Genomic DNA, 21,402 nt, shown 5'->3' on the forward strand with positions numbered 1-21,402 from the left:
ATGATAGTGAAAATACTTCCAATTTGTCATGTTTATATTTTATTTAGCATACAAAGATAATAGAACTGTTTACTCTATGTATCATTAAAGATAAAAAAAATAATAATGAAAATGCTACTATATTATTATTATTAAAATACATTGTAGAAAAGTAAACTACCAACAAAAACTAACCGAAGTTTACAAGCACACATTTTCGCTGGGTTCTTCTTATCGGTGTCCTCCATCAGAGTCCGGAGGCAAACTTGCCTCAAAAATGTTCTCCGTATTGTAGGTTTTGTTTCTGGTGAATTTTATTTTCTTGAGAAGAATTGGGAGTATTACACAAAGAGTTGACGCCACCCATCGGTAAGAAGTTAAGACATTTAGCTGTTACCTAAATAAATGAAGATTAGATCATTACTCTCCTGGAAAATTTACAAGATATTTAAAAACTTAGTTTTTAGTTTACAGTTGAATGTATTTTGTCTACATAAGATAAACGAAGAAATATAGTGTTCAAAGTTTATGTTAATAATACACTGATGTCAATAATTTGTGTATCTTATGTTTATATAAATAACTTTTTTTAATGTCCAGAAGAATGGTTTATACATTTAACACATTTGACCATCACACATTACCTTACACTATAATATATATATATATATTAACTCAGCAAAAAAAAAGACATGTCCCTTTTTCAGGACACTATTTTAAAGATAATTTAGTAAAAATAAAAGTAACGTTTCAGATCTTTATTGCAAAGGGTTTAAACAATGTTTTCCATGCTTGTTCAATGAAACATAAACAATTAATGAGCATGCACCTGTGGAACGGCCGTTAAGACACTAACAGCTTACAGACAGTAGGCAATTAAGGACACAGTTATAAAAACTTAGGAGACTAAAGATACCTTTAAACTGACTCTGAAAAACACCAAAAGAAAGATGCCCAGGGTCCCTGCTCATCTGCGTGAATGTGCCTTAGGCATGCTGCATGGAGGCATGAGGACTGCAGATGTGGCCAGGGCAATAAATTGCAATGTCTGTACTGTGAGTCACCTAAGACAGCACTACAGGGAGACAGGAAGGACAACTGATCATCCTCGCAGTGGCAGACTACGTACAGGATCGGTACATCCGAATATCACACCTGGGGGACAGGTACAGGATGGCAACAACAACAGCCTCAGATGCACCAGGAATGCACAATCCCTCCATCAGTCCACAGACTGTCCACAATAGGCAGAGAGGGTCTGGATTGAGGACTTGTAGGCCTGTTGTAAGGCAGGTCCTAACCACACATCACTGGAAACAACGTCGCCTATGGGCACAAACCCACCTTCACTATTGTGAAGGAATGAGTAAACCCACCTTCACTATTGTCGAAGGAATGAGTAAACCCACCTTCACTATTGTCGAAGGAATGAGTGTTACGCTTAGGCCTGTACTCTAAAGCGGGATCGATTTGGAGGTGGAGGGTCCATCATGGTCTGGGGCAGTGTGTCACAGCATCATCGGACTGAGCTTGTTGTCATTCCAGGCAATCTCAATGCTGTGCATTACAGGAAAGACCTCCTCCTCCCTCATGTGTTACCCTTCCTGCAGGCTCATCCTGATATGACCCTCCCGCATGACAATGCCACCAGCCATACTGCTCGTTCTGTGCCTGATTTCTTGCAAGACAGGAATATCAGTGTTCTGCCATGGCCAGCGAAGAGCCCGGATCTCAATCCCATTGAGCACGTCTGGGTCCTGTTAAATCAGAGGATGAGGGCTAGGGCCATTCCCCCCAGAAATGTCCGGGAACTTGCAAGTGCCTTGGAGGAAGTGTAGGGTAACCTATCACAGTAAGAACTGGCATATCTGGTGCAGTCCATGAGGAGGGTGGGTGGCTTCCTTAGCTCCTAAAAATTATTTAGAAGAGAATGATATATCTTAAAGAGATGCATGACATTTTCATATAAAAATGCTCTGACAGCATACAGTCATTAAGTGTGGTTTTAAAGGAATAGCTCATCCAATAATTATAATTACTCTTCATTTACTCATCCTTAAGTGTTTTCAAACTTGTAAAGACTTTCTTCCATGGAGCACAAATAAAATATTTTAGAGATATGATCCATTTATCTCCATACAATGCAGGCATAAAGGCGGCAAAAAGGTTATGTGTAAGACTACTAGCTTTCTGATTAGAACAGATAAAAAAAAAAAAAAACTATATTTTTCACTATAAATTTTGACAGAAGTAGTCTCCTAGCCCTAGATTTCATGCTAAGGTCTCCAAGATTTCAAGTTTGATTACACTTCCTGGCACCATCTAGCATTCTGGCATGCATTAAGCACTATGAAGTGTAATTGAGTTTGAAATCATGATTGGCTAGGAGACTACTGATGTCAAGATAGATAGCGAAAAAGGAGTTACAGTTCGGTCTGTTCTCACACAAAACTGATTGGATCGCTTCAGAAGACAGTCATACGTATTACCTTAATGCTGCCTTTGTCATTTTTGGAGCTAAAAGATTTGGTCACATGCATTGTGTGAACACTTCATTATCCCCTTGATTTCCTCATGGAACACTGAGCCTCTGCAACAGTCCTCCAGCACACTCGGTTCTCGGCGACCTTCTTCAGTTCACCCCACGATAGTCCGCATTTTTAATTTCCTCCTCGCAGGATCGTCTCCACGTGGTCTTCGGATGACCTACCCTTCTCATTCCCTGTGGGTTCCATTGTATAACTTGTCGGGTGATGTCTTCTTTAAGCTTTCTCAAGGTATATCCAATCCACCTCCATTTACGCCTTGCGATCTGTTGCTTGATAGGGTCTTGATTTGCTCGCCTCCGCAAGTCAACGTTTCTGATTTTATCCATCCATTTGATATTGATAATACGGTGAAGACAGTTGTTGATGAAGGTTTGGAGTTTGTTGGTCAAAGTGTCTGTAACTCTCCAGGTCTCCGAACCATAAAGAAGGACAGACTTGACATTGCTGTTGAAGATCCGTAGTTTATTACGTGTGGACAGGGCTGTCGAGCTCCATACACCTTCAAAGTGATGAAAGCATGTCTCGCTTTCTCAATTCTAGCCTTGATGTCCTCATCTGTCCCACCTGTGACTGAGACGACACTGCCTAGGTATGTGAATGAGTTGACTTCTTTCAAGTTATTGCCTCCCAGGGTGATCGGCATCTGTTGCTCCTGAATAAGGTCATCAGTATACTATACTACTATAGTCATTTCAGTTTTTTTTATGTGTTGATTCGTAGTCCAGTCTTAGTTGCTTCTCGGACAAAGTTGTCCGTTTTCTGTTGCATATGTTGGTGTTTTTGGGACAGCAGTCATAAATCATCGGCAAAGTCAAGGTCTTCTAGACTGCGTCAAAATCCACCAGATTCCGGTGTTGTCACTTTTGGTTGTTTCACACATGATCCAGTCCAATACCATAAGAAACATCATCGGTGAATCAGGCAGCCCTGTCTGACACCTGTCTTCACCTCAAAGTCCTCCGACAACTTGCCATTATGGATCACTTGGCATGTGGCACTGTCATACAGTTGCTGGATCAGGTTGATAAAGTTTTGAGGGATTCCATAGTGGTGTAGTAGTTTCTAGATGGTGTCTCCATCCACACTATTAAAAGCCTGCTGGAAGTCCAGATACAGGGTTGATTATCACTCCAAGGACTGTTCGATGATGATTCGAAGGGTGGCAATTTGGTCTGTGCAGGATTTGTCCTTTCCGAAGCCAGCTTGTTCTGGCCAGAGTCTTTCATCAATGGCATCTTTCATTCGCTCCAGGATGATGCGGGTCAACACTTTGCTTGGTACAGGCAATAGAATTATGCCGTGCCATTTCTTGCAAAGTCCTAGGTCTCCTTTCTTTGGAAGCTTCACTAGGTGGCCCTTTTTCCAGTCTGATGGTATACACTTCCTTCTTTCCAAATTCTCTGCAAGAGAGGCAACAGCATTTTTGCTTTAGTTGCTAAGTCCGTCTTGAGGGCTTCAGGTGGAATTCCATCTGGTCCGGCTGCTTTTCCATTTTTCAAAGTCTTAAGTGTCTTTAGGATTTCTGTTTTCGGGGGGGGTTAGTGATCACATTTAGCAAGGAGTTAGCAGGTGGTCTGTTTGGCCTTTCAGTCGGAGGGGGCCTGTTAAGGAGGTTTTTAAAGTGTTCGGCCCAGCGTTTTCTCTGATCTGCTTCCTTGGTGATGGGGCGTCCTTTGTTATCTTTGACAGGTTTGTTATGGTTCGACTTTTTCATTGACAGGGTTCTGGTGACTTTGTATAAAGTATCGAGGTCTCTCTCTTCTCCGCGGCCTCCTCTGCTTCCATTTCTAGCGCACCATGGAAGAGTCTCTTGTCCTTCCTAGCACTATTCTTTACTTCTTTATTTAGTGTAGAGTACTTGTCTCCAAGCAGTTGTTTCTCCTGTTCATTTCTGCAATTTTGTATCTGTTGTTTTATATTTCTTCTGTCTTGTATCAGTTTCCAGGTGTTGCCAGAGAGCCATTCTTTATCTGTCCTCTCTCTCTTCCCTAGCACTTCTTCAGTGCATTCCACTGCTCTTCCAAAGGTGTGTCCTCAGCGACAATATTTAAAGCTTCAACCCTATTCTTAAGAGAAATTGAGAATGCCTCTCTGGTGTCCTGCTCTTTCAGTCTCTTTGTGTTGAACTTAATGAAGGGTCTATCAGATGTGTCCTTAAATGCACTCAGTTTAGTTTTACTTGTCCCTACAACCAGGTGGTGATCAGAAGCTACATCAGCTCCTATTCTCGATCTTGTGTCAAGCAGGCTACGTCTCCATTTCTTTGAAATAGTAATGAAGTCTATCTGGTTTTTAGTATTGCTGTCAGGTGAGATCCAGGTTTCTTTGTGAATGTCTTTTGTGCTCATATACACTGCCTCCTATGACCATGTCATTAAAAGCACAGTTCTCCATTTTCGTTCATGACTCCGAGTGCTTGCTTACCCATGATGAGTTCCTTTTCCTAAATTGTCTTTTCCTATCATTCATATCTCCCATCAGGATTTTGATGTCTCTCTTGGGTGCCTTATCAATTGCAGACTGTAATGTAGCATAGAACGTTTTGTGCCTACCTCTGCATTGTTTGTAGGGGCGTAACATTGAATAATCGTCACTTTCTTTCCTTTAGAGTTGAATCTTGCTGTCATAATTCATGAAGAAACGGACTGCCATTCCAGAAGGGCTCTGGCTGCTCTGGATGACATAATGATGGCAACTCCTTCATTGTGGATGTGGTTTTCATCTGGAAGCCCAAAATAAATTACCTTCTCTCCACTAGCTAGTGTTGTCACGCCGGATCCTTTCCATCTGCTCTCGCAAATCCCTAATACTTGTATATCATACCTCTTCATTTATTTTGATACTTGAGCCATTTTTCCTGCTTCATACATTGTGCAGACATTCCAAGTTTTGTTATCACTTTCATCATTAGAAGTTTCATCGTCTGGCTGGCTTCCACCAACCCGCGTCATATGTTCCTCAGTTGAGGTAACTTCTTGAGTCAAGCGCTGAGTTGAGATATGCCTTTTATCTGTTGCTTTGGTTTCTGTAGCCAGGTTTTTTTTACAGGGTGGGGTTGCTAGCCCCACGTCAAACCCTCCTCCTTTCTAATCCGTGCAATGGTGGAGTTAAAAATAATAAATAAAAAATAAATAAAAAAAAAAACAGACTAATAACAGACTTTTTTAAATTCCATTCAAATATCTTTGTTTGAATTCTGTGGAAGAAAGTCATAGGAGTTTGAGATGACATAAGGTTCAGGAAATGATGAGAGAATTACTAAAGATGATAATTTTTGGGTGAACTATTTCTGTACGTCAATGCATGATAGTGAGTATACTACTATAGTCTAAAACTCTAAGCAGAATAAAATAACTTGTCTTAAGACAAATGCTTTTGTGAAGCACCTAATGTGCCGAAGACTTTTGAACATCACGGAATAAAAATACTGTATAGCTGTGCTCCAAGTTTACATACCCCTTGTATGTTTTTCTTTAAAATGAGCAAAAAAAAAAAGAAAGTGTTTTGTTTTTATTCAGTACTGTATAACAGATATTGAAGTACACTCCATCAGAAAATAATAATAAAAGATTTAATAAATGATCATTGTAATAGTTGAGTATGAGCCCCTCAATTGTCCTGAGTGGCAAAGTTTGATCAGCCACTGCGGTTGAGAAATCAAACGAGAAGTGCTATGCACAAACATCACAAAAGGCGACAGTCATTGACCCTGAAGGAGGACTCATGATATTAAGCACAAGGGTTTGTAAACTTTTTAAAAGGTTTATTTGTATATTTAGATATGATCTGGATTTGTGAAATGTACATAGATCTGTAATATCAAATAGCTATGCAGTACTAAAAAACGCTACTTTTATGCATCATTAAAAAAAGCTTCTTGCAGATGCTGCAAATGATGTAAATTTACAAGCAGAACTGTATATATTATTAAGATGAATTTAACTTGTAGGTTCTTCAATTTTTCACACTTTTTGGCAGGGGTTACCACACCAAGCAACCCCATCTCTTTCATCATCTCGTACAGTTCTGTAGTGCATGTAGCGTACTTATTTAAATATGAATTACACATATCAAATGAAACTGAACTTTACTAATTTCTGAGGAAAAGTAATCTACAAACTCACTCCATCCAAATTGGGCTGCGTTCCTGCGCCCAGAGAAGAGATGCCCATTGTCCATCCTGCTCATTATGAGACGAGTTACGTCTTCATCCATCCCTAAAACAATAGAAAATCTTCGGTACATTATTTTCTAAGGCGTATGCGAATACAGTAGTTACATGTGATAAATAATATATGTCAACAATCCAACAAGTTATCATTTGCTGCATGAAATCTCGACCGTAAAAATTACCCTTGCTAGTTTCGAGTCAAAAATTGTATTTAAGCAGAGTTAGTGGCCAATTATAAATTAATCCATAAATATGTATAATTTTACTTAGTTATATCTTGATACAGATTTATACATTTTTCTTCTTCCTTGGTGTTTTACGGCAGTTGGCATCCAAATTGTTGCATTACTGCCACCTATTGTCTTTCTTTAACTTAGTCCTTATTAAATAGATCCTTCCAGTTCAGTCCTCCTTTTTTATTATCAAATATTTCCTTCCTTGATCATTATTTCCACATTCTATTATACTTTACCCATTCTCCTTAACCGTTCCTTCATCTCTTCCCTTTCTTGTGAATATCTCCAGCATGACATAAAGATGTGTTTAACTGTCTCCTCCTGACATTCATCAGATAAACCTGTAGAATGTTTTCCTATGATATGTAGAGTATTATTTAGCTTGCAATGACCTATCCTTAGTCTACTTATTATAACTTGTTCTTTTATTTCCCCTCTCTTTTACCATACTGTAACACTCTTCTCCACGGAGTGAAGGAAGACACAGGGCTTTCAACGGCACCGGTAAGGCCTTTAATTTCTGCACTCTTATCGGTTACAACTTTACAATAATTCTTCACTGTAACACACATTCAATTGACAAGCTACTCAGTAGGGCTTTGTCCAACTCTCTCTCTCCACCGGAGGTTCTGTGGCTGCTTTTATGCCGCTCTCCCCGTGCTCACTGAAATTAGAGACAGGTGTTAGACATAATTTACCTCAGGTGCAAGTGCCCTTACCGCTTTCCCTCCCGGACGGGCGCTTGACCACGCCCCCGCTGCCACACATAGATACTTTATTTTGAACCCTGTACAGATGTCTCCCCTTCTTTTCATGATCTCACTGATGTTGCCATTTTTCCATTATCTTTTTCCATACTAGATTCTTCACTTCTGACTTTGATAACTTAATTTTTTCATGAAAATGTCCCTTTTTTGTTGCCTCTTTTGCCAATCTATCAGCTTTCTCATTTCCCTGTAGTCCCACATGTGCTGGGACCCACATGCATGTAATTCTTCTCCCTAGTCTGCATATTCTTGAGTTTTTAAAAAACATTTCATACAATAATTCTTGATGATTTCGAGTTATTCCATACTTATTGCTCATAAGGGCTGATACAGAGTTGCTACATATTAAAATGTTGTTATCCCTTGTGTGAGAAATATAAAATTGTACATGCTGTTCTGCTCTGTGTATGTGTTTCTGGCCTTCCATGTGTGTTCAGTTGACCCCAGATGCAGGCTGCAGTGAGCATGATAGTGTGTCAATATATTTAGCAACTGCTGACCATTTTTCTTTTCCTCTTTATCATGTTCCGCATACTTATTTCTATGATCTGATTAAGGTCACACCCGTCCACAAAGTCAACCGTAACGTAATCACGGCTGGAACATCTGTATATGGCCTCTACACCCATTTTCTCCCCCTTGACCCTAGGCCTTGTTACCGATTTCCCATTGGCTGTTTATTGTCTCATGAAAATATAAATGACATGCCTGCTCTAATAAACATTGAGTAGATTGAATACAGACCGACTGCGTGTTGTTCTTTCTACTTCCTTTGCGAAGTCTCACAGAGACTCAGACTCATGACTGCGTTTCACTGGGCACGAACATAGAAAGACGGGACAGGGGAATTGGAGATCGCGACTAGATCAAAAATATTCCTAACACCTGGTCTGTTCAATCCATTCTAATGCTATTAATATAGCATATAATTCAACTGTATATACATTCAAGCTGTCAGATGTTCTTTTGTTGACTCCCATTTCATATCTAGTGATACAGCAGATCCTGTTGCATCCATTTGTAGATCCTTTGACCTATCTGTAAATATTTCAATGCTGTCTTTGTACTTATATAATGCTTGTATTTATAATATGATATGGTTATATCTATACTTCTACTTCCTTTAACATTTTTAAAAGCTCTAGATCAACCTTCGGGTTGTCCAGTAACCAAATTGGTTTATCAGGCCACACCAAAGTCTCAGCAAATTCTTTATCATACACTTCCATTTCCTTTGCTATTAAATTGCCTGTCCATCCAAAACTTTATTTCTCTTCTCCTTCTCCCAACATTTCTGTAATACCTTATTTGTTGAATGGTTATCTCCATGTCCCTTAGATTGATCCAATAGTTGGTTGTCAATTGCATTCATTGCAACCACAATGCCATTTCACCCGCTTCAACCTGAAGTGTACATACTGGGGAAGTTCTGATTGCCCCTAAGCATATTTTTAAAGCACGTGCTTGCACAATGTCCAACTCGACTAACACAGATTTTTGCTGCTGATCCATATACAATACACCTATAGTCTATCTTAGACCTTATTAGAGCTAGATATTTTCCCTCCAACTCCCATCAAGTGCAATTTAATTTTGAAGTCCCTCTTTCCATATGCCTTCTCCACATTAATGAACACAGCTGTAACTGTTTATTTATTTATTTGAGCTTTCCTTATTTCCTCTTCCAAATGTATCACAGGATCCATTGCATTTCTTCCTTTTCTAAATCCACTTTGACATCCAGCCATTATATTTCTACTCTCTAAGAAATACATTAGTCTTTCATTTATCATGCGTTCCATTATTTTACATATATGTGATGTTAATGCTATTGGCCTATAGTTCCCAGGTCTACTTGCATCTTTCCCAGGCTTCCTTATTAGAATAATTACTGCTTCTTTCCAGCTTTGTAGCCTTTTTCCCTCCTCCCACACTCTATATACACTATTATACAACATCAATAGTTTCTCCCTTTGACTTTCTGGACTTAAATGTTTTACCAAACTGTAACATATTTAATATTTTCCCGGTGCAGTTTTCCCTGTCCTGTTCAATGCTCTTGGCAGTTCTCCCATGCTAAAAGGGACATCTTGTTCCCCATCACCATTATTTTTTCTACATAACGCATCCTCATTCTCTACTTTTGTTCTGTCTCTACCTCTTCTTCCTTCTTATGATACGTTATTAGAGCTGTTTATCTTAAAGGCTTTTGCCATCATCTCTACCTTTTCCTTATTTGTTACTGCGGTATAATTTTCTTCCATCATAACTGGATAGCTCCATTCTCTCCTATCACCCCCCATAATACCCCATATTTTTTCAATCTGAGTTGTTTCCAATTGAATCAAAATATGTGTTCCAAAATGTCCTTTTTGTTTGTCCTATTGTCCTCCTTACTTCTGCCTGAGCTTGCTTATGCTGAATCGTGTCTATATCTATTTTTTACTACTTCCTTACATTTGTCATGTAAGGACCATGGTACTACTTCTTTTTTCACACTTGGAAATTGACTCCAAAACTGCCAGTATTAAACCTTGCTTTATTTTGTTGTCTAATGTTTCAATGTTCATTTCAACCTTAATTTGTTTTAAATGTCTACAACTTTCCTCCTGAAATTTTCTCCAGTCTGCTTTCCCATGATTCCATTGCTCACTTATGTTCTCTGTCTTCCATGCTACCTCTATATTTATTTTATACCACAGTGGATAATGATCAGTGCCTATTGTTCCTTCTTGATACACTGACCAATCACATAATGCTGCAATGTTGTTTAATACTTATGTAAAATCCAGTACTGATTCTTTTCCTGTATTAATATCTATTCTTGTGCATTCACCATTAAGCACACTAAATTCTTCTCATCTAACATTCCTTCTACTATTTGACCATTATTGTCTATTCTATTACTCCCCCACAATGTATTATGACCATTAAAATCCCCACACCATGTTGCTACAATTTTGCCCCTCTATCTCATCAAATGTCCTTAACTCTAGACTTTTACAAGGACTATAATAATATACAATAACCAACTCTTTCTTTCCAACCCACACCTTTACTACCACATATTCTTGCTCATTTCCTACACATAATACTTGGTACTGTATTCCTTTCTTTATAAATGTACCACATCCTCCTCCTCCCTCTCTTCTATCATGTCTTACCACCTCATAATCATATAAACAAAATCCAATTGAGGTTAACCAAGTATCTTGAAGGCAAACAATCTCAGGTTCCCCTTCTGTCGCTCTCTCCACGTTGTGTCAGAGAAGCGACACTAGGGGTCTGTCTTGAGCGCCGATATTCACCTCTGAACTATGAAAAAAGGCCAATGAGAGTTGGCAACCAGTATTGCATGTCCGCCCCGGACATACGGGTATTTAAGCGGCGCAAATCACGGAGTTCATTCAGAAAATTTCTTCGGAGCCGATGGTCGTGTCTGCAACTGCTGCATACTACACACCGAGTTCCTGTCATCCCTCTGCTGCATAACTGTTGGATTCCACGGTGCACAACAGCGGCTTTCTCCTGTCTGCACGGCTGTGCATTCCTGCCCCTGGGCGCATCGACAGTGCAGATTTAAAAACTCTCACGAGTATTTTCCCTAAAAGAGTGATTTTATTAAAAAGAGTAATTTCCTCTAAAAGAGCAAAACACAGCGGCGTTGAACGTCCTTTTAAGGACGCGTCTTTATAAAGATGCCCTTCCGCCCCTGTGTTGTTTCTGGATGCGGTAGAGTGCTCTCCGCTTTCGACAGCCACAGGCGCTGTCACGTGTGTCTGGGTAGCGATCACACCGAGGCTGCGTTTGTGGATGGTTCATGTTTTCACTGCGAGAACATGACCATGACAACGTTGCGGTCGCGGCTTGCTTACAACCGTGAGCAAGCCACTCCAGCCGTGCCCCGTATTGCTCCTTCTTCCCACGGGATTGAGGACGATGCGGCTGGCAATGGAGGCGATTTGGGGATGGCTGCGGGTGCAGCTCCGCCGGTACGCCCCCTCGGACCACCCGCGCCCCAGCAGGCTCGTTGATTCCCATCCGTGCTCGAGGCGGCGGCGACTCGCCTCACAGCCAGTCAGCCGACCCTCTTGCGATGGAAGCCGATGAGCTCGCCGCGACATCGGAGGGCGTGGCATCTGCTTCCGCCCTGCATGCCATGGCTCTCCTGCAGGTCCACCAAGCCAAGGCACTTCGCAACATGCACGGGGGTGGCCCTGATCCCGACACGCTGCAGGAACTGCGCTCAGCGACCGACCTTGCCCTGAGAACGACGAAGGTCACAGCGCAAGCGCTCGGGCAGGCGATGGCCACGCTAGTGGTCCAGGAACGTCAGCTGTGGCTGAACATGGTCGAGATGCGTGAAGCCGACAAGACTCGATTCCTCAACGCCTTTGTCTCCCAGTTCGGCCTCTTCGGCGACACCGTCGAGGACTTTGCCCAGCAGTTCTCCACGGTAAAGAAGCAGACGGAGGCCATCTCTCACATCATGCCTCGCCGCAAGCCTGCCGCCATGGCCCATGCCCCGTCTGCTCGCCGAGGGCGTCCTCCCGCGGCCAGAAGACAAGCTCCTGCTCCGCCTCAACCCGGGCCCAGCTCTCAGCCCCAGCGTCGAGCAAACCGCGGGAAGCGCACGCCCCTGTCTCACGGACCCCCTCGAGGACCGGAAGGCTCCCAGAGCTCCTGAGACAACGCACCCAGAGTCCAAGAAATTAGCTCGGAGGTGGGAAGACCACTCCGTCCCTGGTGGAGGGCCGGGAGGAGAATCCTTTGTTTTTTCATTTGCCGCACCCTTAGCGGGGCTCGCGGTACCCAAATTCTCAATAAAGAGCTATTTCCTTTGTCTCTGGGGCATATGGCCCGCAAATGCCGTTCTCACGGCACTCTGCTTTCAGGCCTCAACAGTCCCGGCTCCATGGGCGCGGTGTCCCGCCTTCAGCCCCACGACTGTTCCCGGCCGGCCGGTTCAGGCGGGTCCAGAGGGCGCCAGCATCAGACCTCCTCCTCAGTCACGAACCCGGCCCCTGCCGGGTGCGCGGAGCAAGATAAGTGCTTTGAGTTTATTCTCAGCACCAGAGCCTCGGGACACCACATTGCCTCCCGACGCCACGTTACCTGTTCCGCACCGCTGCGAAGCCCCGCCGGGTACGTCCAAAAAACCCGTCCCTTTGGTGCCCCTAGCACAGAGTTTAGAGGCGTGGCTTTCACTGCCCAACCCGTCACGCTGGCTGCACGGACCATTCGACTCGGTTACGCAATTCAGTTTGCCAGGTCTCCGCCCCCCTTCGTGGGCGTACATTTTTCCGCAGTACACGGCCAACATGCCCATTCTCTGCGCTAAGAAATCGCCTCCCTTCTATTAAAGGACACGATAGAGCCTGTCCCTCCAACCGAAACGAAGAAGGGTTTCTATAGCCCTTACTTTGTTGTACCCAAGAAAGGTGGCGGCTTACGACCGTTCTTGGACCTGCGAGTTTTCAATCGGACCTTGTCCAAACTCCCGTTCAAAATGCTCACCCAGAAACAAATTCAATCTGGCGTCCGGCATCTAGATTGGTTCGCAGCGGTAGACCTGAAGGACGCGTACTTCCACGTCTCAATTTGCCCTCGACATCGACCCTTCCTACGGTTCGCGTTCGACGGTCAGGCGTATCAGTACAAAGTCCTCCCCTTCGGCCTGTCTCCGTCCCTCGCGTCTTCCACGAAAGTCGCAGAGGCAGCTCTTGCCCCGCTCGAGTAGCCGGCATACGCATACTCAATTACCTCGACAACTGGCTCATACTGGCTCACTCTCGAGAGTTACTATGCGCACACAGAGACCAGGTGCTCAGGCACCTCAGCCGTTTGGGGCTTCAGGTCAACTGGGAAAGAGAAAGCTCTCCCGGTCCAGAGCATCTCTTTTCTCGGTCTGGAGTTAGACTCAGTCTCAATGACAGCACGTCTCTCCAACGGCGTGCTCGGTCAGTGCTGAAATGCCTCGCTTCCTTCAAGCCAGGCGCCGTGGTCCCGCTAAAGCGTTTCCAACAGCTCCTGGGGCATATGGCATCCTCCGCGGTGGCAGCGCCGCTGGGGTTGATGCATATGAGACCACTTCAGCACTGGCTCCGGACTCGAGTCCCGAGATGAGCATGGCGCCACGGCACGCACAACGTAAAAGTTACTTCTGCCTGCCGCCAGACCTTCAAACCCTGGACAGACCTTTGCTTTCTAAGGGCTGGAGTACCCTTGCAGCAGGTGTCCCAACGCGTTCTGGTCACAACCGACGCCTCCAAATTGGGTTGGGGCGCCGTGTGCAAGGCCCGCTGCGCTGGCACATCAACTGCCTAGAGCAGTTTTTCTGTCCCTGCAGAAGTTTCTTCTGTTAATTCGGCACAAACACGTCTTAGTCAGGACAGACAGCACCACGTTCGTAGCCTGCATAAACCACCAAGGCGGAGTACGCTCCCTCCACATGTCACAGCTCGCCCGTCGTCTCCTCCTATGGAGTCAGCAGCGACTGGAGTCACTGCGTGCCACTCACATCCCCGGCAACCTCAATGTGACAAAGCTTGCCCGGCGGAGAGTGGAGACTCCACCCCCACTCGGTCCAGCTGATTTTGGACCGGTTCGGCAAGGCCCAGGTAGACCTGTTTGCCTCCCAAGAAACCTCCCACTGCCCGCTCTGGTATGCCCAGACAGAGGCTCCCCTCGGGGCAGATGCGCTGGCACACAGCTGGCCCACGGGGCTGCGCAAGTACGCATTTCCCCCAGTGAGCCTTCTTACACAGGTGCTATGCAAGGTCAGGGAGGACGAGGAGCAAGTCACTCTGGTAGCCCCCTACTGGCCTACCCGGACTTGGTTTTGGACCTCACACTCCTCACGACAGCCCCTCCCTGGCGAATTCCCTGAGGAAGGACCTTCTTTCTCAGGGGCCGGGGCACGCTCTGGCACCCGCACCCAGTCATCCACGTCTGGCCCCTGGGCCGGGATCGCGGGAAGATCTAGCCGGTCTACCATATGCCGTCGTAGATATAATCAATCAAGCCAGAGCCCCTCTACCAGGCATCTTTACGCCCTAAAGTGGCGTCTGTTCACGGACTGGTGTTCTTCCGAGCCGAAGACCCGCAGAAGTGCGCAGTTAGGTCAGTGCTCGTGTTTCTTCAGGAGAGGCTGGAGAGGAGGCTGTCCCCCTCCACCCTCAAGGTGTATGTCGCCGCTATCGTGGCCCACCACAACACGGTAGACGGAAAGTCTCTTGGTAAGAACGACTTAATCGTCAGGTTCCTAAAAGGTGCCTGGAGGATAGCTCCCTCCCGGCCTAACCTGTTCCCCTCCTGGGATCTCTCGGTCTTCCTTACGGGACTCCAGAGACCCCCCTTCGAGCCGCTTGACTCAGTTGGACTCAGGGCCCTCTCTCTCAAGACCGCCCTGCTGATCGTGCTCGCTTCCATCAAGAGGGTTGGGGACCTGCATGCGTTCTCTGTTAGCGACGCTTGCCTGGAGTTCGGTCCGGCAGACACGTTCGTGATCCTAAGACCGCGACCGGGCTATGTGCCCAAGGTTCCTACCACACCCTTCAGGGATCAGGTAGTGAACCTGCAAGCGCTGCCCCGGGAGGAGGCAGATCCAGCCCTTTCACTGCTGTGTCCAGTACATGCCTTACGTATCTACCTGGACCGCACACAGAGCACTAGACGCTCTGAGCAGCTCTTCGTCTGCTTTGGGGGACAGCAGAAAGGGAATGCTGTCTCCAAGCAAAGACTTGCCCACTGGGTTGTCGGCGCCATTTCCCTGGCTTATCACACCCAGGCCGTGCCCCCTTTGCGGGTCGAGCCCACTCCGCCAGGAGTGTTAGCGTCCTCATGGGCACTGGCTAGGGGCACTGCCCTAGCAGACATTTGTAGAGCAGCGGGCTGGGCAACACCGAACACTTTCGCGAGATTCTACAATCTCGAGTTGAGTCAGTATCGTCCGTGTTCTCTCAGGTACCGAGCCCGTGAGAACTTCGGTGGCACGCCTACGATCTGACCGGGTGAATTGCTTGCATCTAGTGCCCTTAACCCTAACCAGGAAACAGTCGCCTTCATTCCCAGGAGATCTCAGGTTTGGGACACTGGTTGATTCCTCCCTAGCCCTCGTGGGTCGCAGTTCAGCGGAGGAACTCGCCGACCCAAGCCACTGCGGGTACCGCAAGCTACCCTGCACTGGTATAGGTGCTCCACAGGTAAGGCCTCCTTCGGACTCCCCCTGTGTGTAATGCCACGGTTCTGTCCCCTCTGGCGAGTGGACTCCCGTACTTCCCTTAGGCAGTCACGGCTGTATGTTCCCCCCTCTATAGGCTGGATCCACCACCGCACCGACTTTTCCACCAGAGGCCCTAAGTCAGGCCTCTGATGGTTTTGCCACTTAAACTTGCCTCCCCTCTCGGGTAGGCGTGGCCTCCGCAGGGTCTTCTCCACCCTGAATAAGGGCTAAGACCCCCTTCCCTCAATGCATGTAAGGGCCCCGGCCTAAGTTGCTCTATGCGAGAAACATAGAGAGAAAAGAGGCCCGGCCAGGATTGGCGGCCAGCACCTTGTTCCCCCCTCCAGGGTAACGATAAGGAATCCTGATGGCTTAAATGGGGCATTGGGGAAGGGTACGTGCAGCCTGATACAGTTGGTCGTCCTGCACGTAAGAATACCTGCTCGCTCCTGTATCAGCAGTTCACGTACACGGCTCAGCGCGTGGCGCTTTTATAAGTGGACCCCTAGTGTCGCTTCTCTGACACAGCGTGGAGAGAGCGACAGAAGGGAACGTCTAGGTTACGTATGTAACCTCCATTCCCTGATGGAGGAGCGAGGCGTTGTGTCTCCCCTACCACGTCGCTGAGCCGAGCCACTGTTGTGGCCTGACCATTTCGGCTCCTCAGAAAAATCCTGAATGAACTCCCGTATTTGCGCGCTTAAATACCCGTATGTCGGGCGGGACATGCAAATACTGGTTGCCAACTCTCATTGGCCTTTTTTCATAGTTCAGAGGTGAATATCGGCGCTCAAGAGAGACCCCTAGTGTCGCTTCTCTGACACAACGTCTCATTCCCTCCATCAGGGAACGGAGGTTACATACGTAACCTAGACGTTTTCCTACCCTACTAGTTACAAATTTTAAATCTTGCCCATTAGCTATCAAACATCTCGCATTCCACTGCAAGATTAGCATTGTTAGTAGGCTACTATCACCATACACATAATATCTCCTGACTTGCCTGCATCCTAAGTTCTTCATTTACTTCCTCCCACTTGTTCCGCCGCTTTCACAATCACCTGAATCCATTCTGTTTTTTATTGAATTTCATGCATTGCATTTATTTCTCCTGCAATGAAAGTGACCAGTTTCTTCTTCTCAATCCATGTGTTCCTCTTATTTTTCTGTTCATTTGTTTCCCATGCTCTTTATTACCTCTTCCCTCCTTATTCTGATTTTCCTTACCAGCCAACCTAACTGCTTCAGCATATGACACCTTTTATTTTACCCTAATCTGCTGCACCTCCACCTGTTTTTTAAGTACCTCACATCCCCAGTAAGCTACACTGTGATTTCCTCCACAATTACAGCACTTTGGTTTCGTTCCCTCACCATACGTCCCATAATCAGGTTCCCCTCCACATCTGACACACCTTCTCTGCCCTTTGCACATTTTGGCTATATGTCCAAACACTTGGCAGTTAGGTATCCTTTTTCTCTATTCCTTTTGTCATTCTTTTTACACTTTTTACTGTATAATTTCTCACTCTGAGGTTTTCCATTATTTCTCTACTATTAACATTTATGGGAACCCCATACAGTCAGGTCCATAAATATTGGGACATCGACACAATTTTAATCTTTTTGGCTCTATACACCACCACAATGGATTTGAAATGAAACGAACAAGATGTGCGTTAACTGCAGACTTTCAGCTTTAATTTGAGGGTATTTACATCCAAATCAGGTGAACGGTGTAGGAATTACAACAGTTTGTATATGTGCCTCCCACTTTTTAAGGGACCAAAAGCATACCACCTCATCAGTGAAGCATGGTGGTGGTAGTGTCATGGCGAGGGCATATATGGCTGCCAATGGAACTGGTTCTCTTGTATTTATTGATGATGTGACTGCTGACAAAAGCAGCAGGATGAATTCTGAAGTGTTTCGGGCAATATTATCTGCTCATATTTAGCCAAATGAACTCATTGGACGGCGCTTCACAGTACAGATGGACAATGACCCGATACTGCATACTGCGAAAGCAACCAAAGAGTTTTTTAAGGGAAAGAAGTGGAATGTTATGCAATGGCCAAGTCAATCACCTGACCTGAATCCGATTGAGCATGCATTTCACTTGCTGAAGACAAAACTGAAGGGAAAATGCCCCAAGAACAAGCAGGAACTGAAGACAGTTGCAGTAGAGGCCTGGCAGAGCATCACTAGGGATGAAACCCAGCGTCTGGTGATGTCTATGCTTTCCAGACATCAGGCTGTAATTGACTGCAAAGGATTTGCAACCAAGTATTAAAAAGTGAAAGTTTGATTTATGATTGTTAATCTGTCCCATTACTTTTGGTCCCTTAAAAAGTGGGAGGCACATATACAAACTGTTGTAATTCCTACACCGTTCACCTGATTTGGATGTAAATACCCTCAAATTAAAGCTGAAAGTCTGCAGTTAAAGCACATCTTGTTCGTTTCATTTCAAATCCATTGTGGTGGTGTATAGAGCCAAAAAGATTAGAATTGTGTCGATGTCCCAATATTTATGGACCTGACTGTATATCACCCCTTTGCAACCATTAAACCGCTTTTCCTCAACTTTCACAACCTTTTGGACCTTAACTTTTCCAACATTTGTCATCTTTCTATCCTTCTCAATTTGATCTTCATTATTCCAATTAGAAAATGTCCATCTCCTAGAATCCTAGCGTTTTTCACTTCCCCTATCTGTCCTCTGATGATTTTTGTTAATTCGATCGGGTCTACTTTCTTAATTCTTCCTTCTCCTTCAAATCTAACAACTATATTCAGTCCTTCCTTCTTTTTCCCCCTCTTGACTTCCTTCACTTTCCAATTCTCCTATGCTAGATGCCTCTTTTTTTCTTTCATTTCCGATTTTTCCCTACCCCACGCTTTCTCATTCACTTAACCTCCTCTCATCATCCTCATTACAAACCATGCTATTACTCTCACTATCCGTGTCTTTCCCTGCCATTTTCCCCTAGGTTTGCAAGGAACTTTGTGATATTATCGTTCCGGACCTATACAGGCCGTCAGTCAATAATCCCACTCCAAGTTCCCCACAATACCCAAATTTAACTATATTCACTGTACCTTTACTTCACTGTCCTTAGTCTTCCAAATTCAGTCGATCTGGTTTAATTCCACGTTCCACTGCGCTCTTATTTGTATTAATAAAATAGTTACTTACCTCCGGTGTTTACATCCACCATTTGCAAATTTTTTTTTTGCACTCTGCCATGGTCTCTGCGTTGGATTATGGGAAATAGGGGTTGGAGAGTGTACATCGTATGTACCCTTGAAATCAGATTGTGGGTAAGAATGAGTGAACAAATGTAGGGAATTAATTTAGACACCACTACAAAATGTTCGACACCCGAAATATTGCACTTTATAGTGGATAGGGGGCGGTTTCGGACACAGCTAAAGTGTATTTTTTGCAATTTTGTTCTGTGGCGCTTGTGTAGCAGAAATGACATACTTCTACAGCTTTAAAGGTATAGTTCACCCCAAAATTAAAATCTCTCATCATTTACTCATGCCATCCCATATGTGTATGACTTTCTTCTGCAGAACACAAATTAAGATTTTTAGAAGAATATCTCAGCTCTGTAGGTTCATACAATGCAAGTGAATGGTAACCAGAACTCCATAAGCTATAACAAGCACAGGCAGTCATTGTGAAAGTAACCACTCCAGTGGTTAAATTAATGTCTTCCGAAGCGATCCAGTTGGTTTTGGGTGAAAGCAGACCAAAATGTAACACATTTTTCACTTTATGTCTTGCCATTGCAGTCTCTAGGCACAGTCATGATTTCAAGCTTGATTACACTTCCTAGGGCTTGACACATGCGAAGAGCACTAAATGGTGCTACAGGAGGTGTAATCGAGCTTGAGGAGACCAAAATGAGTTATATTTTTGTCTGTTCTCACCCAAACCCAACTGGATCGCTTCAGAAGACATTGATTAAACCACTGGAGTTTAAGGATAACTTTTATGCTGACTTTATCTCCTTTTTGGAGCTTCAAAGTTCTGGTCACCATTCACTTGCATTTTATGGACTTATGCACAGAGTAGAGATATATTTATAAAAATCTTTGTTTGTTTTCAGCAGAAGAAAATCATATACATCTGTGCAGGCCTGTGCGAACAATTGGAGGAGTGGTTGTAGGTGTAGTTCTCAAGGTGGACCAAGTTCATGATTGGGTGGGTCAGGCTCACCAAGGCCAACCTGTGGAGCCGAGCCTGAATCTGTGATGGCATGGGGGTAAATTAGTAAATGCTGAGAGAATTTTAATTTTTGGGTAAATTATCCCTTTTAGGCTGCTCTGTGCCTCCTCAAAATTCTGGGTAAAGATGCAATGCTGCATAAAAGCCAAATTAAGCCTGCTTTGACCCATCTCTGTGCCTAGTATCAAAGGCAGTTCTGATGCTGCTTTGGTTCTGTGTAAATGAAATGCAGCATCAGGGCAGCCTTACTCTTTGTTGTTGTCAAGATTGAGCATATATTTCAAAATGTTGTTTCATTTTTAAAGGTATAATTTCATATTTCAGTATTCATAATTTTATATTTAAAACATTAATCTCATAACATTATTTATGCTATTTTAAGGTAAAAGTGTAAATGCATTTATGCCACCTCTGAGCAGCAGTAAACATACTAATGGCTCTAAGTACACCGAAATGGCACTTCAGATGCAGTTTCTGTGCCAACTTTGCAGTTGAAAGATGGCTTTAGAAACTTTTTACCAGACCTTTATGTAGGCATATATTTGATTGTTTTAGCCTTGTCCCAGATGTTTAAAATTCTGATAATCTAAACAAAGAGTGAAATAAACATAAACCATTTCTATATTTTTTGTGTGAAAATGAATAAGAAATTACTGTCTCAGAGTTGTTTCATCATTTCCACTAACATATATCAGCGGTAGGCTGATTTAGAATAAAAAAATAAAACGATTTCTAAAAAAAGAACATTTAGGGGATCGGTAATTTATAAACTATTTACTGCTGTTGCCTGATTAATCATGTAACCCATCAAAAAGTAACTAATCTGATTATGAGTAAATTAAAATGTAATTTAATCTAATTACAAGTACTTGATTGCCCCTTACACACACACACACACACACACACACACACATATTGGGTTTTCATGTTTTATGAGGACTCTCAATAGACGTTGTTTTGTACAAACATAAAAATAAAAAAAAACATAATTTAGTATGATTTATAAGCTGTTATCCTTATGGTGACTGACTGATTGTCAAAAATCTCAGGTTTTACTATCTTTGTAGGGACATTTGGTCCCCACAACGTAGGGAATACCTGGACACACACACACACACACACACACACACACACATGTTGGTGCGGCTATCCTTATGAGGACTTTCCATAGACATAATGATTTTTATACTGTACAAACTATAGATTATATCCACTAATCCCAATCCTACCCCTAAA

General features: G+C 44.0%; 1 long non-coding RNA gene across 2 annotated transcripts; it reads right to left on the reverse strand.

Moving 5' to 3' along the window:
- Positions 1-227: 227 nt before the first annotated feature.
- Positions 228-7,007, reverse strand: LOC127656290 (uncharacterized). Of its 2 annotated transcripts, XR_007972143.1 has the most exons (5): positions 6,882-7,007; positions 6,653-6,745; positions 1,389-1,888; positions 896-1,355; positions 228-376 (listed from the first exon to the last, which is right to left on the reverse strand). It is a non-coding gene; the product is annotated as an uncharacterized LOC127656290 (long non-coding RNA). The 2 variants fall into 2 exon arrangements; XR_007972142.1 differs by lacking the exon at positions 228-376 and having other exon boundaries at positions 583-1,355.
- Between the last annotated feature and the right edge of the window lie 14,395 nt (positions 7,008-21,402).

This window comes from Xyrauchen texanus, chromosome 15 (genome assembly GCF_025860055.1).
Source record: "Xyrauchen texanus isolate HMW12.3.18 chromosome 15, RBS_HiC_50CHRs, whole genome shotgun sequence".
NCBI lineage: Eukaryota > Metazoa > Chordata > Actinopteri > Cypriniformes > Catostomidae > Xyrauchen > Xyrauchen texanus.